At 41.5% G+C, this 20,106-nt stretch overlaps 1 long non-coding RNA gene across 1 annotated transcript; it reads left to right on the top strand.

Moving 5' to 3' along the window:
• The first annotated feature begins 2,106 nt into the window (after positions 1 to 2,106).
• LOC132349603 (uncharacterized) lies at positions 2,107 to 12,287 on the top strand. The gene is made up of 3 exons (XR_009497712.1): positions 2,107 to 2,179; positions 6,319 to 6,476; positions 11,508 to 12,287. It is a non-coding gene; the product is annotated as an uncharacterized LOC132349603 (long non-coding RNA).
• The last annotated feature ends 7,819 nt before the right edge of the window (positions 12,288 to 20,106 follow it).

Raw genomic sequence — 20,106 nt, 5'->3', positions numbered from 1 at the left:
CACTTGTTCCTTTGGTCAAACAACAACTAATATTTTAGCTTTCCACTGCCCTGAACAGGAAATATGGTGCTAAGGGCCGATAGACAGGGTAAAGCATCATATTAATTACACGGTCGGTAAACATTTGCTCGCCCGTGTTTCCTGACGGTCTGAACACTTCCTGCTTGGAGATCTCAGCGATTCCGCTGGCCTCTGTTAACTGTTACTCTTGTATAAACGTCTGGGGAGGTGGAGTGTATTTTCAGGGAACCCCACAATGAGAGGAGGATGGGGATACAGGGACTGTTGAGAGAAGCCCCTGCCTGCAAACCTGGGCCATGGCTGCCACAGTCCACTGCCCCCAAGGACACCTGGGAACCTGTGGGGAGCGACTCGATAAGGTGATTCGATGGCACTTGGAAATTCTCTTTCCATTTTGGGGAGGGGTCAGGTGGATATTAAACAGGTTCATGTTGATTCTAAAGAAGAGAAGAAGCAAAGTGTTCTGGGAAAGAGGGTGTTAATCAGGTCACAACAGCTGCCATCTCTGCTTGGAGATCTCTTCTCTGGGGTAACTGCAGAAGATGGACAAAGATGATGCCCACCTGGAACTGCTCTTTGAAGCAGTGTTTCTCCAGGTGTGACGCTGGACCAGCAGCCTGGGCATCCCCTGGGAACTTGTTAGAAATGCAGAACTTCAGGCCCCATCAGAAACCCTTGGGGTAGGGCCAGCAATCTGAGTTGGAACAAATGCTTCAGGGGCTTCTAATTCCACTAAAGTCTGAGAATCGCTGCCATCAAAGGATTCTCACATACCTGCTGTATAGAGGCCAGGCCGGCCCCGGACCCACAGTCTGCCATGATCTCCAAGGCCCTCACGATCTGCCGCAAACCACACACTCCAGTCATGAATCCACTTTATTCCTACCTCTTTGAGGCCTGGTTTAATCTCTCTTTGAGGACTTTGCCTAGAAAATTCTGATGCCTGGCTCCTTCAACTCACTCGTGTCCTGTTCAAACGTCACACTTTCTGTGAAGTAGTTCCCACCAGAGACACTCCTTTAAGTATCTGCCAACAGACACTGCCCAGCATTGTCCATGTAGCCACTTACCAAGATTGGAGGTGACCTTGTCTATGAGTTTGTTTCTAAGTTGATGACCCTTTCTCCCCACCTAGAGTGTAAAGCCCCATTAGAACAGGCACCCGGATTTGCGATGCCCACTATTCCACGCATGCCCCCTACACTTCTAAAAAGTCTAGTGTGACCTCTCCTCCATGCATTCTCAAAACCTATTCTCATTTGTCAATTATACTTCCATAAAGCTGACGGAATAAACGCTCTATTCACATTAAGTTATAAATCAACGCAAATGGAAAGGAGACAAAACATTTACACTATGAAAAATTAAAAACAATTTAAATTTCAGGTCTCATTTAATAAGTACTGTGTAGTCTTTTAGATACCGGGGAGAGTCAAGTGGGTCCCTAAAATAGCACCCCTTGAGGATCTAAAGAAGAGCCTGTCATGTTTTAGATTAGATGTAGCGTCTTCTGGAAGAAATATTTCCTTTACCATAAGCAGAAGACTGCCTTTTCTCTAAGAAATTGTATCTGTTATGTGCTTATAGGACAATCATAATCAAAATTCAGTGCCTAAACTTACTTACTCTATATCTAATTGTGCTATGTCTTCATGTTTTTTTTTCCTCTCTCTCCCTATTTTATCTTCATGTATCTTTCTCAAAGCTCAACATAGAGGCAGAAACCTGGATGTGAAAAGGTGTGCATCTAAACAAACCCTCTGTGACCCTGAAGATCCAGAAGCTCATTCACAATGGAGCAGGTTATTTTTTGGTCTTTCAACAGAAGATGCCTGAATGTCATTACCTTTACCTCCACAGCCATGTAAATGCTTCCCAGAGGCATTAGAGTCCTTCACTGCCTGCAGAGATGGAGGAATAAAACAGATGACAGTGCATTTAGAAAGAGGCAGACAATGCCCGTGGCTGCTCCATTACTCTGTCATCAGAGATATGAGCGCGAGACTGGGTGCCGAGCATTAGCCCGTGGAGCCTGATATGAGTTCATGAGGCTGGAATTCAAAACACTAACCAGCTGTGGGAACCCAGAGAGAAGCCTGTCACACTGAATGGTATCCAGATTAGAGCTGTGAGAATTTGGGAAAACCCTTCTCGCTAAGTAAGTTTACTTCTTCATCTTTCTTTCTTGTTTTAAGTGTGTAATGTTTGCTAGAATCCTGAACCTATAGCCACACGTATAAATAATGGCAAAAGGCAACTCTAAAAATATTTTTGAGGCAATCAAGGAAATGTTAACACTGACTGGATACTGGATGACTTTGTAATTCTAATTTTTAAGTGTGATAATAGCATCAGATTTATGAAGCAAAATCACCATAACTCTTTAGAGATGTTTATTGGGGAATGTAGAGGTGGGATGAAATGACGTCTGGAATTTGCTTTAAAATAATTCAGGAAAAAAAGAGAGAGGAAAAGGAAAAGATTACACAAGTATCACAAACTCTCAGTAATTGTTGAATCTGGGTTGGGTTATTGGATCAATAGAATATACTCTTTCCTTATGAAAGTATGTTTGAAAATAAACATAATAAAATTGTATTCTAAAAAAGGAAAAAGAAATAATGCCAGACCAAAGACAAAGTTATTTCTTAAATAACATGAAAATGTTTTTACAGCTAAGGATTTTCTCAAGGCCAGCCACTGTCAAATACATAATCTGCAAAGTCAAAAAAATAAGAAATACATGTTCTCAGGTGCTCAGGTCTTAAGAACATCCTTCTGTGGTTTATGCATTGATAGGAGCAGGAAAGAAGCTTAAATAAATGGACCAGAAATTTAAAATGACACATTGCTTTATTTGGTACTTGATTGTTAATTACTGTTCATAGCTGTGGCCATAATGGAAATAGACCAAGATGGAGATTTGTAGGGGGCGGGATGGGGGGGACAGGGGGAGAGGAGGCTCCCAGATTCTACTGGAATTTTTCTCATGAGTCCCAGTGTAACTTTAACTCTCTATGCTTTAGTTTCCTCATCTATAAAATCATAGCGTTGCATGACATGAGAGCTAAGTTTTCTTTCAGGGCTGAAAGTGCAAATTCCAGATTACATTAGCAAATCTGCTTCAGTAATATGAGAGATAAAAAAAAGGGTATATTCTAGATACGAACTGGCAAATCAGGAGAGAGCAAATTTATTAAACTCCTATTGAATTCTCGACATAGGAAACCCAAGTGTAGCAACCTTTTCTCTTAAGAAAATCTAGTTGGCAAATGAAGAAATATGGAAAATAAACAGGTTCCAAAAGCCGTCTTAGCCACAGTGTAATTCTAGCAAGAAAAAAAAAAAAAATCTGCCAACTCAAATATTTCATGCATTTGTTTTCCTAACACAGAAAAGAATGGATATAAATCACCCTTACTTATGCATCAAAGAAGTTCTAAAATAAATTTTGTCCTTCACAAAGACTGAAAACTGTATGAAAACATATATTTCTACTGAAATTAAATTATTTTAAATGAGAGAACTGAGAGGGCAGAACTGAATTTACAAGACCACCCAACCCATTCATTCTCTTATATTCTTCCCTAGAAAGCTTAGCAAGTGTCAGAGTTGCAAATATGTGACTGATTTCAGAAAGATGCCCTACTTGGAGGCCGCATTGGATGTACAAGCTAGAATCCATTTTATTCTAGGGTCTTGGTGTCTACAACTCGGTGGCTTCCATATTTCTTCCACTTCTGGCTACTTTATTTGAAATGTGAAGTTGGTGAACCACACATCATCAAGTTTGCAGGACTGCTGTTGCTTCCACTGGAACAGTTACTGATAGATCTCTTTATGCACATAATTTTTTTTTAAGTAGTTGATTGTGTTGCCCTAAGATTTATATCATAAAAATGCTTAGGCATCCTAAGTCTTCTGTTTCAGTAGATGTGTTTCACTTAGATTTACCTCTGCATTTAGAATCTTGCCCTTCTTTCTTCATTCAAATCATCCTATTGTTTTCCAAGAGCCATCCATGAAATACTGGGGAACGGTGGCTGAGCAAGGGGGAAAAAAATCATATTATTCCTCTGAGAAATCTTGAAAAGAGTAAAGAGAATTTTACTCATTCCAGTGTGCTCTATTAACTTAGCTATCATTTATTAACAAACATAAAAAACACAAAGTGATGGCATCTATATTTGATGTATGTCAAGAGTTTTTCATTTTGCAAGGTTGTTGCCAGAAAAAAAACTTTTTTTTTCTTAGAGTGATTTTTAAAGAATTTTTCTGAATTCTGTACTGCTACTTTCTGATCTTCTGAGACCAATTGTTTTCCCCAGTCAGAAACTATTTCTCCAATTTCAAAATGAGCATTAGTGAAAAGAAAAAGATTCAACATATATTCAACATACATATTTTAAGGTAATTCTTTGAGAATGGATCAATTTGATGAAGTTGGTCATAATTATATTTGATTCCATCTAATTTCTGTTTTAGAGACATCCTATGAAAATTGTGAGCTTCATAAAAATTATTTGTGCCATCAGATAGAAGGTATATCTTCATTCTTAGCAGTTTTACTACCAAATGTAAAATAAGGAAATAAATAGTGCTGGCTTTATGAGTTATCTAAATCAGAGATTCTCAATCTTGAGGCTACTTCAGAATCTCCTGGAGGATTAGTAAAACCACAGATCCCACCTCCAGAACATCTAATTCCATAGTCCTGGATTGGAACCTTAGAAATTGCATTCCTAGCAAGTTCTTGGATGATGTTGATACCTACGCTGTTGGTCTGGGGACCACAGTGATCTAAGTATATGTAGCATAGATGCTTGAATAACAGGAAACTATAATAACTCCGTTCTGGTCTATGGAGCCTCAATCCATCTAAACATTTGACAGGTAGGTAGGTTAGAAAGGAGCCTCCACCTACACATTTTGGAAACCAAAAATTGAATGTAGATAATCCTTGGTATAAACAGAATCACCCTAAGTTTGAGCTCAGCTATAGCAGAGTGCAGTTGATTCAAAAATAGGTAAGATATTGCTTAAAATTCAGTCTAAGGAAGTTCATCTGGTCACCACATACGTAATCCTGGCTATGCAGGTACACAAAGCATCAAGAATTTATTTTTTGGTTGGGGGGAGTATTTTGGTGTTTTGGTTTGTCCCCCTCACCCAGAGTGTCATTAGCAGGACAACAAAACTTCTTAAAAAAAAATCTGAAGTTTCAGGGTGTGATCTAAAGTTCCACTGCTGTGACCCAAGGAAGTGAGGTTCACCACCTCACTGTGGCCCTTGACCTCTGTGGATGATCAGTTCTGTCTTTATCACCTCTGGGTCCTCGAGCATCCTTGTCGGCCCAGGCCTCTGCTTTCGTCACTGGACCCTCTGGATGTCCCCTCATACTAAGGTGATGATGACAACAGGCATAAAGAAGTCTTTCAATAGTGATTTCCTGTATCTCGCTTATCCCAGCTCAGAAAAATCTTGCCATTCAAATGAACTGGCGTCACAGATGCGATGGTAGAAGGGAGGGGTGGGGGAGGGGGAACAGGATGGGGGAGGGGAACCCCTTTGAAAAGCTCTCCCTGTGAGAAGAGGAGACAGGAGCAGGAAGAGGAGGAGCCCAAGGCTGGCTATTTTTACAGTGAAATGCAGAGCCCTTTGGTCCTCTCTCCTCTTTCTCTCAAGCCCTCAGAACAATTTGCCAAAGGCATAAATCGCCCAGGCACTTCATTCTGTCTGCATTTTCTCTGCATTCAAACTAGCAAGCAAGTACAGCCAAAGCCATGTGGGCAGAAACATGGGCTTTTCCCTCAAAATTTGCAACCTCCTTTCACAAAGCTCTCTTCCGGATCAAAGCGTCGCCTCCCAAATGATGTTGCCCAGGGAGGGATGCAGGAGGGAAGAGGAAGGTTTGGGGTAGACCTTGAATCTTGACACACAAGGGGTCAACATGGTTCCTTTCCCAGCAGGGGCAACAACTCGTGCCTGTGGGGGAAGGCGTGGCGTCACCGCTGTAGGTCCCATGTTGAAGTGGCCAGTTGACTGAGGATGCAGATGGCATTTTAGCAGCTCTCCGGGGGCATGAAGGGGAAGAATCATGATAATGACTGTGCCAAGCTAATTGAAGGAAAGAGAAAATTAGCCCTGGTGTTGATACAGGCACGTCTAGGACAGGACAAAGGCAACTCTCAATTTACCCTCTGTCCTACTTACTCTTGCACTAAAAGGGGTGTTATCTGTACCAGGGAAGAGAAATGATGCCTGTGTTAACACTTGTTGCCTCTGTTTTATTTTTAGGCTCTTCCATCAGAGAAAGGAGAGCGGGGCCAGTTGGACTTCAGACCTCAGACCACGCTTGGTTTTCTCAGGTTTCCCTGTACACAAAGGGAAATTTTCCACAGAGGCCCAGCCAGGAGGTACAGCTAGATCTTGGAGTGGCTGCTGAACCTGGGCATGTGAGTTTGGTTATCTATCCCCAGTGGGCTCTGTATCATCAACTCATTTAAGTTTCCCATCCTGTTGGTGTTTTTTCCCTGCTGAGGCAATGCTTAGGTATAAGAAAAAATAAATAAATAAATAAAATCAAGATGGTGTGGCCCAGCAAAGAAAAAGCACATGGTTCCAAGACCCAAGATATTGTCTCTGGTGAAAATGTTAGTACAATGATAGGATACTAGCAGTGGGAAGTCAGCACACAGGACTTCCTGGGACATACCTGCCTGTGTTTTCCTTATTTTGTGGAGGAAATGCAGCTATTACCTCCACCCCCTGGAAAGTCTGGGAACTCCAATGGCAATCAGTCTAATCTGCTTCAATCATCAAGAGGGTGCCAGTCATGCTGGCCACAGGGGAGCCAGACAGCTCTGAATTCTAGAGAGGGTGACATAGCCAAAGGCACCAAGGGTGCTGGTTTCTAATCACCCTGGCTAGTCCCAGACCCCCTACAGCATTGTTTGCCATAGTGTACTACTTAATATTTTCTTCACAACTATTTTTTGCTTAAATCAAGTCACTGAAAATAAACAAACAGTAAATCCTTGTGGAACAACATGGAAGTAGAAATGGAAACCATGGTTCCATGGGATACGAGAAGTATGTAAGAAGCTCCAATGGAACTTAACAGAAAATCAGTGGCACTTATACCCTAAAGAGAAGTCCTTCCTATCCCAGACTCTGAGTCTGAGGCCTGCTTTTCCTCCTTTCAAAGGGAGACCCACAAAAGTTAGAGAGCTGATGAGGATGTGTTAGCGGCAAATGGAGATTGTCTACCTAATCAGAAGAAATGAAAGAGGCTGAAAAGAAATCTTACCATGGGATCTAAAGTTATTTAGTTTTGTCAGTATCCCAAATAAACCATTTCAAGAAATAATGAAGGCAGTGTTTTTCAAACTTATTTTTCAGCCGTGATCCAATGAAGAAGTGGGCTGTATGTTGCAAACTACACACACACACACACACACACACACACACACACACCCCTATGCATACTTACCCTTACCAAGGGTGGTGTACTGTGATACTTTTGTTCTATTTAATTTTAAATGCTGGTTATGACCTTCAGGTGTGTTATTAGCCACATTAAAAAACACCACTGCTTTAAATTTTGGGAAACATCGGTTACACTCATGCCATGAACCCATTCAATGTAGAAATCTCCACATCATCCAGTTACCCAAAAACTGCTTGTTCAGCACACTTGATCAACTTTGTTAAAATATTCTTCAGCATCCTTTTTTCCTACTAAAATAGGTAATATTTGTCCTGAGCCAAATTGTCAGTGATTATAGCTCACAGAGAATATCAGATGTGCCTTGTGCTTTATTGCAAAAGACACACCATAAAAGCATAAGGACTAAATTGAATCTTGACTCAGCTGGATATCTGGGAATTAAATTTTTTTTCTACGAATTTGGTCCTCACAATGAAAAGGATACTATAATCAGAGTGTATCTGTCATGTATGTTGGTGATGAACATAGAAGAAGAAATAGTGATTTCCGCCTTTCTACTGAAGCACCTCAAAGCGCTTACTTGTGAAAGCTCATCCATGACGGGAAGTGGCTGACTCAGAAGTGATGCGTACAGCAGACGCATTGGGTTGGAAGGCGCCATTCTTGCACAGCCACTGCTCTGACCACGTGGCCACATATGGAGAAATGACACCGTGCACCGTTGTACCACTGGGCTTGCCAAAGAAGGACTAAAACTGAAGCATATCCTGCACAACACAACTTTCTTCTGGCATAAAATCCTGGGAGAAGATTGCAACACTTGTAGTTTTATCACTTACAGAACAATCTCAGGGAGTTTCATCTGGGGATTCTGGTTTTCCGCTTTGTGGAACAACAAATGTAGTGGAATCTTATTTTTAGATTCCTTTGATCATACACCATTGTTCTTAACTCAAAATGCCAGGCATAAAATTATATAAAGGGCAAGACAATGCAATTGATTACCATCCTGTGTTTTATCCCCAAAATAACTTCAATAACAATAACTTGTATTATGAAATTCAACTATATGCCATAGGCTGGACTAAGCACTTTCTTGGCATTTAACTCTTTTAATGCTAATATTACCCCTATGAGGTAGGTATTATTGTCACCAAGTTACAGCAGAAGGACCTGGGGCTCAGGGACATGAAGTGAATTTTCCAAGGTCCTGCAACTCGACATCAGACCCACAGCTGGACTTAAAACCAATGCTCTTCACCCCCTTTCTGTATTCTCATGCTCCCACAGGTAACTCAGCAAAGATCACAGCATTGGGATAGAGGGTTACTAACGCGGCTCTCATATGAGGACTCAGCTAAAGGGTCAAATGCTTTACTGAGTGCAGGAGTGTGACGGTTAAGTGGGTAAAAGAGCTTTTACAAAAACCTTCACTCTCTCTCTGTTACCACAGGACCCCTCCATCAGCTGCTGCCCCTGACTTTCCCTTCCCCACCAACAGACATAACATGGCAGCTTTCAAATATTTCAGGAAAGTGGGTCTCAACATGTGTCCCCAAGACAAGCAGCAGGAGTGTCACCTGAAAACATGTTAGAAATGCAAATTCTTATATCGCACTTGTTTTAATACAGATTTGATTATTATTGAGGTAGGGTAAGGTCAATAGATCAGGAGATCATTGGCATTAAAAAGGTACTTTGTTATACTCACAGATACTAAGAGGAAGGGGCAGGCCATGCCATGGGGAATACCAGGGTCATTCAGGAGATAGGGAGGGGGAACAGATCCTTTCTTGTGGTTTCTGCTGGAAGGAACAGAAGAGGCAGGTATACGGATTTAGGATTAGCTAGTTTGAATAAGTTCAGCAGGCTCTGGGACATAGGAACTGTGCCCAGTTGTCTGGTATCTGACCCTGGGATGATTAGGGCAGGTGGGTGGTGGCCCAGAGTGTGAAAGCTTGATAAATAAGGTGATTGGGGCATGGGTGCTGGCTTTAGTGGTCTGCATTTGAAAAGCATGCTCAAGGGCACGTTGTTTACTGTCTCTAGGAATTGGCCAGCACAGAGAGGTCCCTCCGGGGTCAGCAAAACTCCAGAGGTCAAAGCATCAGAACACAGAAAATACAAGTGCTGGTTATTACACAACGGTAGGCCTACTGATCCAAAACTTTGAGCACTGGGCCAGGAGTCTCTCTTTTCCCACTTCCTCATGAGTGACACTGGTGCACATTACACTTTAAGATCCACAGCTGCAGGATTTACTCTCCTGTGTTCCCCCCAGCACAGGAAGCAGTAAGTATGTAGTACAGACCTGAATTTTTCCTTTTCTCAAAACTTAGCAACTTTAAGTATAGATATTAAATGTATATCCATAGGCTATTTGGAGAAACTATCTTTAAAGGCATTAGATAAACAGGAAGATTTCATATCATACCCTCTTTCTTCCTTTGTGTCCCCAAAGCAGCTGTGTGTCTAAATTAGAATAAAGATAACCAAAGTTTTCAATAATAAATAGCACACTGAGACACTCCAGTGTACCCTTTAAAACTGGATGTTTAATCTTCGGAATGATCTGAAAGACAGCTTTGGGGACAAGGGCATTAGATGGACTTTAGAGTTTCACTCTAGAAAGGTCCATATAATTTGTTTTTCTAGCATTTTCCATAAACTTTTGAAGCACCTGCTTCTATGTTTGGTCAATGACAGAAATCATGGGTAGTTTTATGTATATTGAGAAGCTTATAGAATCCAACTTGTCACTCCCAAAACTTTTAAGTCCATGTTTTAGAAATAGATTGATGTTGAAGAGAGGAAAAGACTGAAAATTCATGACCCAGTCCTAGCTGTGCTTTAATTAGTCATATGATCTTGGGTAAGTGAATACATCTCTCTGGGCTTTTGTTTTTCTCATCTATGGTGCCAGGGCGCTAGATGAGAGGATATTTCAAAGCAAATGTGATTCCATCTATATATAGAGGCAGAGAGAAACTTCTCATGAAAAAAATTCTTTGAAAGAGATAATGTATTTTACTACAGTCAAATAGGAATAAACTTTTCTACCTACTCTAAGCTCTAGAATCTTAAGTGCAATTATTACTTGAGACACCCTGGCCTACATATCTGTCTATAATAGGAGTTCTCAATCTTGGCTACATTCCAGAATCATCTGGGGGCACTTTAAAAATGTCAATGTCTGGAACCAACTCCCAGAGATTGTTCTTGGGTGTGTCTCAAGCACTGGAATTTTTAAAAGCTCCTTGGGTGACTCTAATATGCAACCAGTGTTGAGAAGCACCTGCCTATAACAAGCCCTGGAGCATCCTTTAAATCAGAGACGAGCACAGAGATGGTTAGTTCTACAGCTATCTGAACATGTGGGGGGTGCATGCGGAGGATACCATGAGTTTGGCTTCATCCCTGTAAAGACAGGGACAGTGGATAGAAACTGATTTCATGAATGATCCTCTGAGACAAGGAACAGAATTACAGAGTGGGTAATAACCATAGTCTCCTTTCCTCTGGTAGGAAACAGAAAGGTTATTTAGTTTAAGAAGTTTAGGAGAAAGCACATCTGCTGAGATGTTAAGTGTTCTCACGAAGGGTGATAGTAGGGGGGTCTTGTAAGTTCCAGTCTATGTGGGAGTCTGCAGGCAGCAGAGAGTCTAGAGGGTTTGCCAGAGCAGGAGAAACTACCAGGATTGTGAGTGTTTTGTGAGACACCGAACAGACACTAGGATTTTCCTGAAATGCAGGCCTGTGGAAGAGAGGGATGAGATTTCCATAGGGCTGAATTCTTGGATTATGCAGATGAAGGTGAGAGCAGTGTCTATGACTCCAGTTCTCTACCCTTCCTGTATCCACATCCTTTACCAGATAACCGTGTACTGTCTTCTCACTCTCCCTCTGAGCCTTGTAACTTGGGCAAATGAGACACAAGTTAGTTGCAATTTGTTGTTAGCAGACAGTATGCAAGCAAAGGGCTGAAAAAATTACTTATGCATTTCCACTCTCACTCTTGCATCTCTACCTTTGCCAGGTGAATGTGCCACCCTAGATCTGCTGACAGTCAACTGATCCCAAGACACATGAGCAAAGCCAGCTGAGGTAGATGGACTCTAGGGTGACAACCGGTGATTCCCAATTCCTGGAGTTCATAGCTTTATGAATCCCCTTCCCTTAAGTGTGAGTGGACTTGTGACTCGTTTCTAACCAACAGAGTATGGTAGAGATGATGGAATGTCACTCACATGACTGTATTAGTCATACAAGACTCCATCTCAGTAGAGTCACTCTTGCCCTCCTGCTGGCCTTTAAGAAGGAAGCAGAAATGTGTGCAATGTGGAGAGGTTCATGTGGCAGGCAAAAAAAAGGGGGAGGAACTGAGGGCATCACTGCTACAGCTGTAAGGAACTGAATTCTGCCAATGAACTGAGTGAGTTTGAAGTATACTCTTCCCCAATCAAACCTCCAGATGAAAGCACAGCCTAGCCAGCACTGTGACTGCAGCTGGTGAGACCCTAAAGCAAAGAACCTGGCTAAGCCATACTCAGATTCATAACCCACAGAAGCTGTGAGATAATAAGTGTGTATTGTTTTAAGCCACTAAGTTTGTGGCGGAAGAACCACCCTGGTGACCCACAGCTTTGTGAACTAAATAAATGCTTTTTGTTGTATTCCACTGAGTTTTGGGTGGAGCCAAGTTGCTCTCAGTCATCTCAGCTAGAAGCGCCAACCCTCGTACATGTGCCCAAGTCCAGCCAAGATCGCCAGAGTCACTAAGCTAAGCCAAATAGGACCACAGACACACAAACAAGTCCAGCCATAATCTGCCAAGTCTAGTGCAGATCATCTGAACCCCACAAACTTGTAAGCTAACTAAATGTTTATTGCTGCATGTGACTGGGCTTTGTGATTGTTACACAGCATTACTGTGGCAATAGATAACTGATACAGTGACAGTGAGATTGAGTTGTTATTTCCTTAGTTCCCACAGGCAAATGAGGCTTCAGGAAATTGAAAATTAATTGTAATATAATGTGATAAAAATAAAATTTACTACAACCTGGATATTACTATCCAATACCTCAATGGGGAATTCCTGAAATCTTTAGTCAGCCCTATCTAAGACAAAACTCTCTGTCTTGGGACAGTTTGAATACTGTTTTCTTTATCATCTTTTTTGTTTATTCTGTTTCTCCCACATCTGTTTCACTAGAATGATCAGTTCTTTGTATTTGTGTTTAATACTGATTGCAGAGAAATAGCTGTCTGCAATTCTCAAAGTTCATGCTTTATGTACACACACACATACATACACATACACACAACCATTAATTGAATACCCAGAGTTCTTGCTACTGCTCTTTGTATATGCAGTCAATGCTATAATTTAAGGTTTTAATTCTTCCAATATTCATTATAAATTTCCATCCACTAACACTACATATCAGAGAATGTCACCTCTGACACTGCAATGTTATAGACTCTGTTCTATGGTCTCTGTGGGTCTCGGGCTCTTTCTCTCTCTAAAATTCATGCACACATTCTCTATTCTGGGAATTGAAGAGATTTATACTCTCTGATCTGAGTAGGTAAAGAAGAATTTCCAGGTTGATCTGCCCTGAAAAAGAATTTTATGATGTGTAGCAATGACAAAGCTAGAACATTTCCTGTACTGAAATATTCAATCTTCACCCAGATGCAGCTGCCCTTGGAGTTAATATAAATTGACTCAAATCCTTTGAGAGGTTAAACTAGCCATCATGTAGAGATTACCCCCATAAAAGAATATTTTCCTTAATAAACACTGAAATACCAGTATTGGAGCAGGAGGAGTTCTGTACTGATTTTCATGTTGCTGTTTTTCTGTTTTGTTTGGTTGGTTTGGTTTTTTTGGCATGCACATCAATGGCTGAAATAAAACCACAGTCTAAATTAAGTTTTGGCAAGGATGTGGAGGAAATGGAACTCTCATGTACTGCTGGTTAGCATGTCAATGGTACAACCACTTTGGAAAACTGTTTGTCAGTGTTTGCTAAAGGCGAATCCATGTTCACCTGAAAACACAACAGTCATACTCCAACAACACTCTTGCATATATTCACCACATGCTTGTGTGGCGATGTTCATAGCATCACTATTCATAATAACCAAAACTAAGAATAAACAAAATCTCCATGACATTTGAATCAATAAACTGTGGCTAGTTTACACAATAGAATACTATAGAGCACTTAGAATGGATGAATTTCAAACCACACACACAACATCACAAACATGTTAAGTGAGTGAAACCAGACACAAAAGACTATATCCTCTATGATTCCATTTATGTCAAATAAAAAACACAGGCACAATTAGTCTGCGTGCTAGAAGGCAGGATAGTGCTTAGCTTTGAGGGGAGGGATAGTAGTGACTGGAGGGGAACATAAAGAAGGTCTGGGGTCCTGGTGAGGTTGCTTCCTGAAGTGAGTGTTGGTTGCATGAGTGTGTTTCATTTAAAAAATTCATCAAACTGTATATTCATGCTGTGTATATTTTTCTGTATGTGTGTTATGCTTTAATAAAAAGATTATACTTTTAAAAATTGCTTTCCGATACCAGGACGCATCTAATTCAGCATAATCTACTATAATTCCCCTTTGGTAACTCTGAGTCCATCTAATCTAACACTGATGAGCAAACGACTGCTGAAGACCCTACAGAGCAGTAGAGAAAACCTGATTCTATTTCTTTCTTTTCCTCAAATCTGCTTCTCCATCAAAATCAAGAAATTTCTGCCCTTGAGGTTGGGGATTTTGACAGCTTACCCAACATGCTTGTCAGCCAAACTCATGAAAATAGCAGCTTTGACACTATATCAAGGGTTGTGGGGAAATTTTCCTTATAATGTGATGATTCCTTATCTTGCAAAGATCCCCTGGGCAGGACATTTTCCATTCAGTGTGGCACAGCAATCTGTCACCACCTCCAAAGCTTAGACCAGAAAGCAACATCCTCAGCCAGAGTTGCACAGCGGGAAAAGAAAGCAAACCGGGTCCTAATGAGAAGCAGCCGATGGATCCATGAGCACTTTCCACACTTGGCAGCCCTTGAGCCTCCCAGCAACTCTATGAGTCTAGAAATGGTTGGTTTTCCCATTTTACCACTGGGGAAGCAGGGCCATGGACTTGGCCAGTGGCACAGCTCAAGAGTGACTTAACTTGGTCCAAAGCCCACAACCAATGACCTAACCATTGAATTATCCTTCTCTTGCCAGACCTTCTCATATGAACCAAAGTGGGAATAATATCAACACTGTTGGGGTCACTCTTGAACACCGGAGATGATTCTTCACAATATTTCTGGGACTGGATTGAGTCCACCTGTCTTTGCCATGCTGTCACGTTCCATTTTAGAACTGAGAAGTTGGATACGTGGAAGCGTATCTTCTCTTGTTACCAAAGCAAAGCCTTGCCCACATGCATACAGAATCATTCATTCAGAGGGATCTCCAAATATTTGCGATATAAACTTTCAGCACAGGAATGGCACAAAAGCCCATAGATTTAACATCTCAGGTTCTATTACAATATTCTACAATGAACACATTCTATAGGAAGAAGAGAGACCACCAAACTCAGGAGAAGAGAGGCAATATTCAATAACGTTATTGAAATGTTAAAGGGGTGCCTCCCACCCCAACCAGCAGCATCACCATCACCTGGGAATATGTTAAACTGCAGTTCTTGGGCTCCACCCCACAGACCAGAAACAAAATCAGAAACTCTAGATGTGCAGTTCAGACGGACGTCTATTATATGTTTTAAGAAGCCCTCCAGGTGATTCTGATACAGCTAAAGTTTGTAAATAACTGCGTTAAAATAAAGAAAGCATGAGGTAAATATTCAAAGCAAAGAACAGTGCACATCAACCCCAATTGAAAGGATAAAAGAAAGGTTCCCATTACCCTCAGAAGTAGAATACAACGAAACAAAGCAAACAAAATGTGTGCGATAATTTATAAGGAAGAAGAAATGAATCTTAAAACATGAAAGGCAAGTTGCTGTTTTCTCTTGAAAACAGATTTTTTGCTCACATTTACATTATCCCTGGTTGTAAATGCTTTATAAAGAGAAAACCAGGACAGAATCGTTTGGCAGGGTGGTACCTTAAGGAGTAGCTGCAGGCAGACATTAGCAGCTATACATTGTTCCTCTTGCCGTCTCATTCCAGTCTTTTTGATTTTCCTGTCTTTTAATCATCCTTCTCTTACTTACTCTTTCTTTTTCTTCGCCTTAGTGAGGACTTAGACCTTCCAATAGCACCCCAGGCATTGATGATTCTTCTCTGGAGGTCCTGAGGTTTAAGAAGGTGACTTTCCAAATCTGTCCTTCAGATCCCATAAGTATAAAACTAATACTTACCTATCTTAACTACAGCTGTAGCAAGTGATTTTTTTGTAGCACTTTAAATAATAGTTTCCAACTCAATAGAGCATCAGAAAGTAGACTGCTTTCACACACAGATTCTCTTTTTAGAGGCTGTGATGGCCTCAAAGGCAAGAATCCTGTCTTTATACTTCTAACATGAGACCTAGTACATGGAGGCACCCAATAAATAAATCCTTCTTCAATTATTATAGGTGATCTCCCAACTACACTTTAAAGGAAGCACAGTAACTATCCTCATTTTGAAGGTGGAAAGCAGGGTCAAAAAGGATGAAAGTCTTAGCTTGTGTACCAAAAAATACTTAACACGAGCATCTATGTTCAAGCCTATGTTCATTAACATGCACCAACACAACACCAGTTACAGCAATGGAAACCAACCATTTAGAGCAACGCTGCAGGAAATGCAAAGCGATTGGCTTCCAATGCCCGAAATGGTTTCCCGGGGCCAGTGAGCAGCTCGCTCTGCAGTCCTTCTGGGCAGTCTATCTCCCTGACCTCTTGTACCAAGGAATTCCTCTGGTTTCTATTTCTAACTTCTTCAATTATGCAATGCTGTGCCTGGGATGGGAGATTTGTTAACATGCTTGAGAATTTTTTGCCCTTCTCTCAAGTTAAACCATCAATCTTTGGACAAGAGACATTTCTCATCTGAGATCTAAGTCCTGGGCAGAACTTTCGGGTGGATATTGAACAGGCCTGTAGACTAGAACTTCCTAAGGACAGCATCGCCCATCACCCAGGAGGAAAAAGAAGCAAAGCAACGCTCATCCAGGGAGTGGCTGTCCTAATTTTAAATTCAAAAGCTTTAACAAACACAAACCTCAGAAACAACATAGAGAGAAGTGGGTAAAACAGTGGGCCTCACAATAAGGGAAATGCATTTTAAAAAGCTGGTGTGAGGCCTAGGAATTAGCATGTTGAATTAAAAGTACAGCTGTTTCTAATGCAAACTCCACAGACTCCCCTTTGAGAAAAATTAAAGTGTAGAATATTCTACATCTAAGCCCAGACCTAAAAACCAAGCCAAAATCACTGGCACGCATGGCAAACATAAAGAAGACATTTGACAGCTCAAATTCCTCAGTCATCTTCTTGTCTGACCATAGGAAAGTAGTTTTCCTTCTTCCTCTCGGTACCATGCCCATTATTTGATTGTTTTTAGATGATCCTTAGCCCCATCACCCGGGCTGCCCTATATACCATGGGAAAGAGTCCTGCAGGCTTTGTTTTTCAGGCTCTTGTAACCAGCTCGCTTCCAGCCAGGTTCACCCACAGGGAGACCCTGCAGGAGGTCAGAGGGCAGAAGGAAGGGAGAGGCCAGGGTATTTCCCCTCCTTCTCTTCTGTAGGCAGTGTCTCTGGGCCTTCTCCGTGGCTTTGGATCCTGCCAGAGAGGTTCCAGCTTTTGCTCGTGGCCTCAGCCCCCAGTTTTAGGGCCATTACCCCCCTCCCCTGTACTTCTAGCCCCAGGGGTTTTAATGACTTACTGGTTTTCCTAATCTCCCCATTTCTTCAGCAGCCTCTATTTGGCATCTCAGATCTTCCATCAACTGTGTGTCCAGTTCCCTGTTTTAAATCCCTCTGATTTCAAAGTGGACCAGTTTCTGTTGTGACCGACCTCTGACTGCTGCCTGGAGTAGCTTTATGCCATCCAGCTTAGGTGTCAGCCGTGAGATTCTCACCACAGCATCCCACGAAGAGGTGGTGGAGCCCTCACCTTGACATCCTGTACCCGCTGTTCACCACTTGACTCTGGCAGTCTGGTTGGCCAGGCAGGATCCTCTCCTTCTTTTATCACCCTGTTCTTATCTCTCCCAAAGCTCTGAAATCAGAGGCAAAACACAGCACTGTCTTGGCCTTTCTTCCACCAATTCATCCTGCTTCTCATGCCCCCAGAATCTGATCTCTGCTAGGAATCAGTAGATAAATTAAACGTGTGTAAGGACTGGAGCTGTTATATATATATTTTTAATTGGAGTAAATTGCTTTACAATGTTGTGTTAGTTTCTGCTGTATAACAAAGTGAATCAGCTATATGTATACATATATCCCCTCCCTCTTGGATCTCCCTCCCTCTCACCACCCCCATCCCACCCATCTAGGTCATCACAGAGCACTGAGCTGAGCTCCCTGTGCTATACACTAGATTCCCACTAGCTATCTATTTTACACATGGTAGTGTATATATGTCAAACCTAATCTCCCAATTCGTCTCACCCTCCCCTTCCCCCTCTGTGTCCACATGTCCATCCTCTACATCTGCATCTCTATTCCTGCCCTGGAAATAGATTCATCTGTACCATTTTTGTAGATTCCACATATATGCATTAACATAGGATATTTGTTCTTCTCTTTCTGACTTACTTCACTCTGTATGACAGACTCTAGGTCCATCCACATCTCTACAAATGACCCAATTTCGTTCCTTTTTGTTTGTTTGTTTGTTTTTAACATATTTATTGGAGTATAATTGCTTTACAATGGTGTGTTAGTTTCTGCTTTATAACAAAGTGAATCAGTTATACATATACATATGTCCCCATATCTCTTCCCTCTTGCATCTCCCTCCCTCCCACCCTCCCTATCCCACCCCTCTAGGTGGTCACAAAGCACCGAGCTGATCTCCCCATGCTATGTGGCTGCTTCCCACTAGCTATCTATTTTACGTTTGGTAGTGTATATATGTCCATTCCACTCTCTCACTTTGTCCCAGCTTACCCTTTCCCCTCCCCGTATCCTCAAGTCCATTCTCTAGTAGGTCTGCCTCTGTATTCCCATCTTGCCCCTAAGTTCTTCATGACCTTTTTTTTTAGATTCCGTATATATGTGTTAGCATACGGTATTTGTTTTTCTCTTTCTGACTTACTTCACTTTGTATGACAGTCTCTAGGTCCATCCACCTCACTACTAATACCTCAGTTTCGTTCCTTTTTGTGGCTGAGTAATGTTCCATTGTATATATGTACCACATCTTCTTTATCCATTTTATTTTAATAGGGGCTTTCAACATTCAACACAGAATGAGCTTATAAGGGGAATTTCAACAGAGGCAAAAAGATAAATATTTTAATGCAAGGAAAACCTTTCTGAGGTACCTCAAATCATACTCTATAAGGAGTTGCCTATTCTAGTGAGCAAAGAAAGTGACAAGTCTAGCCTGAGACAGTGAGCAAGTTCTGGGGGCAGGAGGATAGAGAGAAACTATCCAGCCACTAAAAGAAGCTCACCTTAATTTTAGTGCCTACTGCATACAAGGCACTGTCCTAAATATTATGTGTGTATTATCTCATTTAATTCTGACAACATTATCACAAAGAACATATTGTTAATCCTCTTTTTTTTTCTTCTAACAAATAGGAGAACAGGCAGCATAAAGTTTAAGTTATTTGCCCAAGATTATATACTTGATGAACAGAGGAGCCGGGGTTCAGGATAAGACTACAGGACCCCCATGCCCCATCACCTCGGAAAGTGAGTCAAACCAAGGAGAAACAAAGCAAGAAGTAATAAAAGCTTTCATGTTATAAATAATAGAACATAAATCAGTACCTCTCTTTTTTTTCCTGAAGTTTGCCTGGTTTTGCCCTTAGAGCACATACTGTGTGTGTTTGTTCTAGGAAAAGCCAATTACTCAGTGGTGGGGACACTGCAGAGGTGAGTGGTTTTAAGGGGTGGGGGGGCAACGTAATTAGCAACATGGGAGGGATCTGTGTGTTATCACAGCCTGGTGGTGGTTTTTTCAGGCGTGATGACTTTGCAAGGCTGGAGACATGCTTCCTCAGGAAGAGGGAGAGTGACAGAAACATTTCCTCTCTCTGGAGATGGGATTCAGCCAAAGCACGGTCATGAGGGAAAGACTTCGCCGACACACACAGTTTAACCCGTAGCCCTAACAATGGTGAGTTAATAATCTAAAGTATAGCTGACAAGCTCTTCTATGCTCAGAATGTGGACAGTAATGCATTGAGACATTCATGCAGCATTTACTTTGCATGAAAATACCAAGAAAGATACCTAAAAACTTAGTAATGATAGGAGAAATAAAGTTATATAGGAAGCACTACTGTGATTCTGGTTTATGATCTTCTCTCAAATGAAGATGCTGGAGTGTTTCTGAGGGTGATGAGTTCTTCCAAACCCTTCTGGAAAGCTGACAGCAAACCCAACTCAACTGGCATTTAAAAGAAATAAAAATTTCAATAGC

This window comes from Balaenoptera ricei, chromosome 15 (genome assembly GCF_028023285.1).
Source record: "Balaenoptera ricei isolate mBalRic1 chromosome 15, mBalRic1.hap2, whole genome shotgun sequence".
Taxonomy (NCBI): Eukaryota; Metazoa; Chordata; class Mammalia; order Artiodactyla; family Balaenopteridae; genus Balaenoptera; species Balaenoptera ricei.
The sequence above is the reverse complement of the archived record's forward strand: the minus strand, read 5'-3'. Positions and strand labels throughout refer to the sequence as shown.